Here is an 8,986-nt window from a genome sequence, read left to right as displayed (position 1 = left end):
AGGAAGGAATTTCATAGCTATTTGTGGAGCTGGAGTCTATTGATCTGAAAGAGAGTTGTTTGGCCAGTTAAGAGACTTGTTTGTGAGAGAAGATGGCATCGTAAGGTCAAGGTGGAAGAGGTTGATTTTTCTGATTAGTTTGTAGAGCCTAATGTAGAACCTGCAGAGCAACTAGAGGTTGTTTCTAAAGATATTCCTAACATTGTTGATGTTGGGATGGAGATTAGTTTTCATGATTAGTTGGTTGAGTCTAACATGGAGATTGCAAAGCACTTAGTCGTGGATGATCCAATTGTTGTTGGTGGTGGCTTGTATGTTACAGAGCATCCTATTGTGAGCAATGAGACTGTTGGTGTTGTGAGTTTTGAATGTGTTGACAGAGATCTACATGTTGTTGCTGATGCGGGGTTTTTTGCTACTAGTGTGGATTCACTAGTTGCTGCTGTGAATGAGGGTTTATTGATGAAGCATTATGTTTAGTTTGTTCCTAAGAGTGAGCATGCTGATTGGATGATTGAGATTTTGGTGTTTGACATATGGATGCAGATGTGGAAGATTTGTATGTTTGTTTTCTTGTCCTTGTTGAGGTGGAAACCTTTGGTGAAGATGAAGACAGTTGTAGATCTTTCTTTTGCTGTCAAAGTGTCAGACACACTTTTCTATCTACCTAGGGAGTCTGATGCAGGAGCATCCTGCATGGAAAAAAAATTTGGAGGAGAGAGAAAGTGACAAAAATTAGAGGGAAAATTTAAAAAAAGGAAAAAGAGAAAAAAAGAGGAATTTCTATTTTCGAGGTGCATAGGTGGCATAAATAGAAAAATAAATAAAAATGGTTGTCATTCCATTTATTGAGGTGTGTAGGTGGAATTCCATAAGGTTGTGGATATTTTATTAAATCATGTATTTAATATTTGTTGGGTCACGTATTGATGCTTAGTTGTATTTGGGTGGGAATTAAATATTTGTTGAAGGGTAGTTTCATTTACCTTTTATCCCACATTGGTTGTGTTGGTAACATCTTGGGTGGTAAGTGCCTATTTAAGCAAGGCATATGAAAATTTCTAATCAAGCTTCAAGTTGTGAAAGCTTCAAGATGTAAAAGCTTAAAGGTGTAATATCTTCTTAGTAGAAGCTTGGAGAGAAGGAGAAAGCTAAAGGGTGAGTTTTCCTAAGTCTATGGACAGAGCACCGAATGTGAGGTAGTTTACAGTAAGATTGTGGTAGAGTTTTGAGTTTGTGAGAAGAGCTAGTGGGTGTAGTTTAGAAATAAGGAGATTGTTTGGTGGGCTTGTGAGTACTAGCTAGATCTTCCTTGGTTGTTTCTCCAGAGTGTGGATTTGTACTAGCTAGTGTTTGGGTTGGATCTTGAGGGATCTTACAGAACTATTATTGTAATTGCTTTGTATTTGACCATAATTGGGAAGGCCTTACAACTCAACACATTGCATGAAACAGTTATTTTATGAATAAAGAGTGGTGATTTGATATTAGATCTTGCATTGTTCTTGTGTTTCCACTATGTGCTTATTTTCTAGGGGCTAGGACATCTCCTTTGGGGATTCTCCTACCTTGCATTGCATTAGAATGGTATCAGAGCCCAGTTTCTCTTGAGCATGTACACAAATCACCAAAGTTGTGGCAGTTTTCACCGAGACCTTGGGAGGACATGCAGATTGATCGATAGATGCAAAGATGGAAGACTAAACTTGTTAAGGCATGATCATTTGCAGAATATAGATCTATGGTGTGGTTCCTGATTGTTCATGCAAGGTGGTAGGTTGTGATCTAAATTGTAAACAATTTTAGGTTGTCACAAGGAGCATGGGAAGGATTTGTTGCAGAGGTTTTATGAAGATCTTGGGAGATGGCTCCAAGAGAATTGGACCTTGAGATGATTGCAAATCTTTGTGATGTGGTCGAGAGGAGGCTTTCTATGATATCTACTTAGTTTGAAGCTAGCTTGGTTGATTGAGTTAAGGATGGGGTGAGGAAGGAATTCTATAGTTGTTTGTGGAGCTAGAGTCTACCGATTCAAAAGAGAGTTGTTTGGCCAGTTAAGAGACTTGTTTGTGAGAGAAGATGGCATCGTAAGGTCAAGATGGAAGATGTTTATTTTGTTGATCAGTTTGTGGGGCCTAATGCAAAACCTACAGAGCAACTAGAGGTTGTTGCTAAAGATATTCCTAACCTTGTTGATGTTGGGATGGAGATTGGTTTTCATGATTAGTTGGTTGAGTCTAACATGGATATTGTAGAGCAATGGGTCATGGATGATCCAGTTGTTGGTGTTGGTGGCTTTTATTTTGTAGAGCATCTTGTTGTGAGTAATGAGACTGCCGGTGTTGTGAGTTTGGAATGCATTGATGGAGATCTACATGTTGTTGCTGATGCAAGGTTTGTTGCTACTAGTGTGGATTCACTAGTTGCTAATGTGAATGAGGGTTTTTTGATGAAGCATTATGTTCAGTTTGTTCCTAGGAATGAGCATGCTGATTAGATGGTTGATATTTTGGTGTTTGACATATGGATGTAGATGTGGAAGATTTTCATGTTGGTTTTCTTGTCCTTGTTGAGGTGGAAAACTATGGTGAACATGAAGATGGTTGTAGATCTTTCTTTTGGTGTCAAAGTGTCAGACACACTTTTCTATCTACCTAGGGAGTCTGATGTAAGAGCATCTTGCATGGAAAAAAATTGGAGGAGAAAGAAAGTGACAAAAATTAGAGGGAAAAAAATTTTAAAAAGGAAAAAGAGAAAAAAAAGAGGAATTTCTATTTTTGAGGTGCATAGGTGGCATAAATATAAAAAATAAATTAAAATGGTTGTCATTCCATTTATCGAGGTGTGTAGGTAGAATTTTAGAAGGTTGTGGATATTTTATTAAATCATGTATTTAATATTTTTTGGGTCATGTAGTGGTGCTTAGTTGTATTTGGGTGGGAATGAAATATTTGTTGAAGGGTAGTTGCATTTACCTTTTATCCCACATTGGTTGTGTTGGTAACATCTTGGATGGTAAGTGCCTATTTAAGCAAGGCATATGGGCATTTCTAATCAAGCTTCAAGGTGTGAAAGCTTCAAGGTGAGATCTCTTCTTAGTAGAAGCTTGGAGAGGAGGAGGAAGCTAAAGGGAAAGTTTTCTTGAGTCTGTGGATAGAGTGCCAAATGTGAGGCAGTTTATCGTAGGATTGTGATGGAGTTGTGAGTTTGTGAGAAGAGCTAGTGGGTGTAGTTTAGAAATAAGGAGATTGCTTGGTGGGCTTGCAAGTACTAGCTAGATCTTCCTTGGAGGTTTCTACTAGAGTGTGGATCTAGACTAGCTAGTGTTCGGGTTGGATCTTGAGGGATCTTACAGAACTATTATTGTAATTGCTTTGTATTTGGCCATAATTGGGAAAGCCTTATAGCCTGAAACATTGCATGTGTCAATTATTTTATGAATAAAGAGTGGTGATTTGATATCAAATCTTGCATTGTTATTATGTTTCCACTCTGTGCTTATTTGTTGGGGGCTAGGACATCTCCTTTGGGGATTCTCCTACCTAGAAAATCATCTCCACCACAGGCGTTGAATCTTCTACTAGAAGTAGTTGTTCATCCACAATTGAGTGAGTTTTGAGTCATATCCTTATTGTCAAGCTTCAAATTAACTATAGAAAACCTGTGTGTGTGTGTGTGTGTGTGTGTGTGTGTGTGTGTATTAGTTTTTATGGTTAATTTCTATGTATGCAATAGAGAGCTCCTTGATGCTAATCAATTTGTTGAGGAAAAAGGAATTAAATTTTTCGGCACCCTATTTGGAGAAAGAGTGCCAATTGTGCTAAATGAAGCAGCTACAAATTGAAGAAATGACAATGACGATGATAAGGGCCTTAGGCAACACTCGCCATTTAACAACCAAGCATTATGTTAAGAGACATTCAAAGAAAAATCTGAACATATTCTATGCTATAAAACCAAATTCAACAATAATTTGTGCCAAAAATGTTAAAGAAAGCTACTCCAATGGCCATGGTATATCAAGGTACCATTGATCTCATTTACTTCCTAATCAAAACAATATGCATGGGGCAACTCAACCATTGTTTCTATGCAACTCAACAATCATTTTTGTGCCCTCTGATATGTAAGCTTGTCTAGATAGAGAACTCTAGAACTTTCCCAATTTTAATAGAGATTTCTAGAAGTATTGTTTCTTAATTTCTTGTGAAAAATTTTGATTTTCTTTATTGCTCTATCCAATGAAAAATAAGAACAATCTTTTTTTTTTATTAAAAAAATAATAATCAATTATAAAGTTTTTCCTTAATAGAATTTAATACTTTATAGCTATTGGTCAATCAATTTAGTCAAAAAAAAAATGGAACTAAATGATTCCATAGGTATTGGAGGAACTAATAAACAAATGTCTCGTGATTTATTAGTAATTTCACAAATAAAAATGATAACTATTATTAGAATGGTAATTGTTAGCTTAAGAACATAATTAAAGCATAATTGAAGCTCTAAATTTAAGACCTTATCTAATTTATTTTTATTTACTATTTAAATTATGGTATGCTTATTGTAAACATTGAATAATAAAAGATTGAATTTTACTCTTATCTTAGTTTCTTCTTTTCTGTTAAAGTTGCTCTATTTTTTAATCACTATAAAAATTCTACACTAATTGAACTTTTAAAATAAGAGCAATAGAGGATGTCAAAAAAATTGTATAAAAAAATGTTTAGATAAACCAATAAATTAGAACCATCTTACTTCATTGATAATCTTACTTTTAAAATAAGAGCAATAGAGGATGTCAAAAAAATTGTATAAAAGAATATTTACATAAACCAATAAATTAGAACCATCTTACATCATTGATGATCTTATGAAAAATATATTTGTAGATACAATATTTAATTCATAGAAAGTTTATAAAAAAATCATTATATTAACATTGACTAAGATTATATTTTGTTTCATTATTTGTCTCTTACTTAATCAAACTGAAGTTTATATAAATTAACATAAACATCTAACCTCATTGATAACTTAAAGAACAATATAATTTATAAATACAATATTTAATTCATACAAAAAAAAATTCATGGAGGTCATCCACAAAGATGTTTTAGGTACCTAACATGGGCCCACGCATGCCTGAAACCTCTTTGGCTAAGAGCCAAGGACTGAGGAGCATCCACGCTGCCAAATTTTCCTGGGGCACGATCCTAACCTCATCCCTTATGATGTCTTTGGGCCTTACACTTAGCAAGACTTGATCCTTGGTGGACTCTTTATGAGCCATTAAATCATTATATTAATGCTGACCACTATTTTTCTCTTACTGAACCAATTTGAAGTTTATACATATAATTGCACTACTTCGAATGACTAAAATCCCAACATCTTTGAATGGGGATCAACACTAGTCTACAATGAGGTACATTTGCACACATCTTGTTCCTCTGTTATTCTTGACGCTATCATTTCTAACTTTATCAATCTCTCTCAACACCACACAAGTTGAAGTTCTAAAAAATATCTCCATTTATTTAAGCCCCAAGTCTTCTTGGGATGTTCAGTCCGACCCATGCCAATGGCATGGTGTCAGTTATAGTGAAAATGGAGATGATGATGTTGTTGGGCTTGACTTGTTTGATTTTTATATTAGGAACACTAGTATTTTGTTGTATGTTTGTCAGTTTCCATCCCTTCAACTTCTTGATAAATTAGTAATAGCCTCCTACAAGGCCTAATCCCTGACTGTGTTGCCAGCTTTCCCAATTTGAAATTTTTGCGTCTCTCTTCCAACAATTTTTTAGGACCTATCCTCCTACAATTATCTCCTTTGAGAAATCTGCAAGTCCTTGATCTAAGCTATAATGAAAAAAAGGGCTTATTCTGACCCAATTGTCTTCTTTGAAAAATTTGCATGTCCTCGATCTCAGCCACAATCAATTGATAGGATTCATTCCTCCCCAATTGTTATCATTAAGTAGTCTGGAGGATCTGGACCTTTCCTTTAATCATCTTTCTAGAGAGATACCTCACAACTTCTCATCAAATTTATCTAATTTGACTCTTGTGGATTTGAGTCACAATCTATTATCTAGCAACATATCCTCCAAAATTACCTTGAGCACTTGACTACTTTGTATTTATAGAAAAATTATCTAACAGGAATCATCCCATTGAATATACGAAATTGTAAGCTCCTACAAGAGCTCAAATTGGATAGAAACAATCTCATAGGAGAAATTCCATCAGGAATTGGCAACCTTCCCTTGCTTGGTAGGGATCAAGATGGTGTTCTAGATCTGAGCCACAATTCCTTGATAGGCAAGATTCCTTTTACTCTATGCAACCTGAAATTTATATACTATTTGGATTTTTCCAGCACCATGTTTACTGGTGAAATTCTAGAGACTTTAGAGAATATGAGTCAGCTTAAGAAGTTGGACCTATCAAACAAAAAATTAATAGGTGAAATTCTACAGGCTTTAGGGGATATGAATTAGCTTAAGCTATTGGACCTGTCAAACAACAAATTAAATGGTGAAATTCCAGAGGCTTTAGGGTCTCTTGATTGGTTGGACTTGTCAAACAATAAATTAACAAGTTGATTTCTAGAGTCTTTAAAAAGAATTGAGCATTTGAACTTGAAAAACTATGATTTAGTAGACAACACTTCAAAGGGGAGAAGCCATTTGACATTCAAAATACTAGGTGCACTAGTTGCTATTACCATTCTCATAATTTGTTGTCTAGTTTTGGGAATTTTGTGGAAAAGAAAGTTGCAAAGTAGACTCAGTAGAGCAGAATTTAAACAAACAATTGGTAAAATCCTTAAAAAGGTGGAGCATCCACATATCTCATATGAGTAGCTCCTAGCAAAAACAAATAGATTTGGATCAATGTACAAAGGAATCCTACCTAATGGTGCCCATGTTATAGTGAAGGTTCTTAATTTAATGCACAAACAATTGGAAAAGATTTTTAGAGTAGAATGCAAAGTGTTGCAGAAGGCTTGACACCAAAACCTCACTAGAATCATAACCACATGTTCCACATCTCACTTCAAAGCTTTAATATTTTAGTATTGTTTGGAACTTTAATATTGAAGTTGAGACCTGTGGCCTTGATGGAGATTAACACACTTGTATGTAGCCCACTCTTCAGCTCACAAAGACATTAACTGGGATTAGAATTGGTAATTCATCCTTGCAAGATAGTTTCAGCACTCCAACTATTTGAAGGTGACAATAATAATGTGTGTCAACTATTTGACATAACCTTCAAAACACAAGCCTATATAAGGCATTGAAGCAAGCCAGACATACCATTCATTCTATCACTAAGATTGGTCAAAGATTTATGTTTAGCTTGTCAATTATTTGACATAATGCATTAAAGAGTTGCCCCTCACATTGAGGCTGGATTGTCTTTTCTATTGCTAATATAAGACAAAACATGAAGACATAGTGAATGAGTGAGTTGACACATTACCTTAAAGAGGTTGATGAAGAACTATTCAAGTATTGAGCAAGCAAGCCACATGGTAATGCCACAATTTAAAAAGATATTCAAATAGAGTGTGCATGTCATGGTTGAAATAATGAGCATCATAGACAGTGAATGATTTCCTGGCATCAACTCAAGCTACTAGTGTGATATCACAAAACATCATATAGTGGTAAAAATAAATAATGTGAGTTGTCAAGAAACACTTTTAGGAACACTCATATGATATAGAAGATGGCTGATAATTGTTTAACCAAATGTCTATGGAGAATATGATAAGTTTTAAATTCTATGCATGAGAGGAATGCTTGAAATCCCCATGAAGACCACCAATATCATGGCAGTGACAAGAATAATTTTGATACCTTAAGTTGATCACATCAAAATGGTCTTATGAAGAGAAGTTTTAAACAAAAGATGGGGTGTAAGCAATTTTAGACATTCATCAAAGTAATTGAAGCACAATAATCAAAGTTTTAGAACTACATTTCAGAATTTGTCACAAACAGAACTTTGAGATGATACGTTGGTAGATGTCAAAGCCAAACCACCCAAACAAGGAGTTTTTTGAGCAATACAATGAGGTACAAATTCCAAGGTAGAGAGCCTCCTATGATATTAACAAGCATGCTTCCCGAGATATCAGATACAAAGATGGCACATATGGAAATTACAAACTTTTGGAAAATGATGACCAGAAAAGATAAATCACCCCTAGTGCAATGAACATTGGAAAGTGGTCTATCCCATGCAGGAGGACTCCCACTTGTAGTTTAATGTGTAGAACTAGTTTTGGAATGTATCAAGGTGTATGATCAGAATTCCAAAGACATCAAGACCTCAAGAGGTATTATCATGGCAAGGCTAGATCTAGTGTCCATCTTCACCACATTCAGATTGCCAATAAGAAAATAATACACAAAAATTTCTAGAGAAGGTTCCCAAGGATACTTCCATCAGAATAAGAAAATATGTATGAATGCCTTTACTAGGAGTTGGTTGGATCAACCTAGACAAGGACAGTCATAGTTATCAAGAGTGGTACATAGAAATATCTTTAATGAAGACATTTTTGGTATGATAATTCTTCTTAATAGAGTGGTGAGAAATCATATAGTTTAAGATTTTTAGGATTGGATGTTTTTGTACATTAATACCATCACCACTAGAAACCAATTTATAGATTGGGGAGAAATAATTAGTGATGCCCTTCATCATCAGTTAATCGAATTCAATGCAAGTCAAACATTTTACATGTCCTCATACCTAATGTACACAATTGCTACTATGAAGTCATGGCCTGGTCTTAATCTTTATGGGAAGTATAACTTAACAACAAAAATTTATAATTATTATCCCCAATTGTAATTTAAAAAAAGCAAAGCAAACTTCCACAGGGTGCATGATGCTTTTTATATGCTCACAACCAAGAAACTATAGGGAGATATAGGACTTCAAATTTCTCTTGAAGTAGCCA

The 8,986-nt window shown here is 34.9% G+C and overlaps 1 pseudogene; it reads left to right on the top strand.

Annotated features, from left to right (window-relative positions):
* The first annotated feature begins 255 nt into the window (after positions 1 to 255).
* Positions 256 to 8,986, top strand: part of LOC149554868 (uncharacterized) — a 93,192-nt pseudogene continuing 84,461 nt past the window's right edge.

This window comes from Cupressus sempervirens, chromosome 5 (genome assembly GCF_028749045.1).
Source record: "Cupressus sempervirens isolate cs-2001-9-10 chromosome 5, ASM2874904v1, whole genome shotgun sequence".
In the NCBI taxonomy this organism is placed as follows: domain Eukaryota; kingdom Viridiplantae; phylum Streptophyta; class Pinopsida; order Cupressales; family Cupressaceae; genus Cupressus; species Cupressus sempervirens.
Note: the sequence above shows the minus strand (reverse complement) of the source record. Positions and strands in the feature narration are given on the sequence as shown.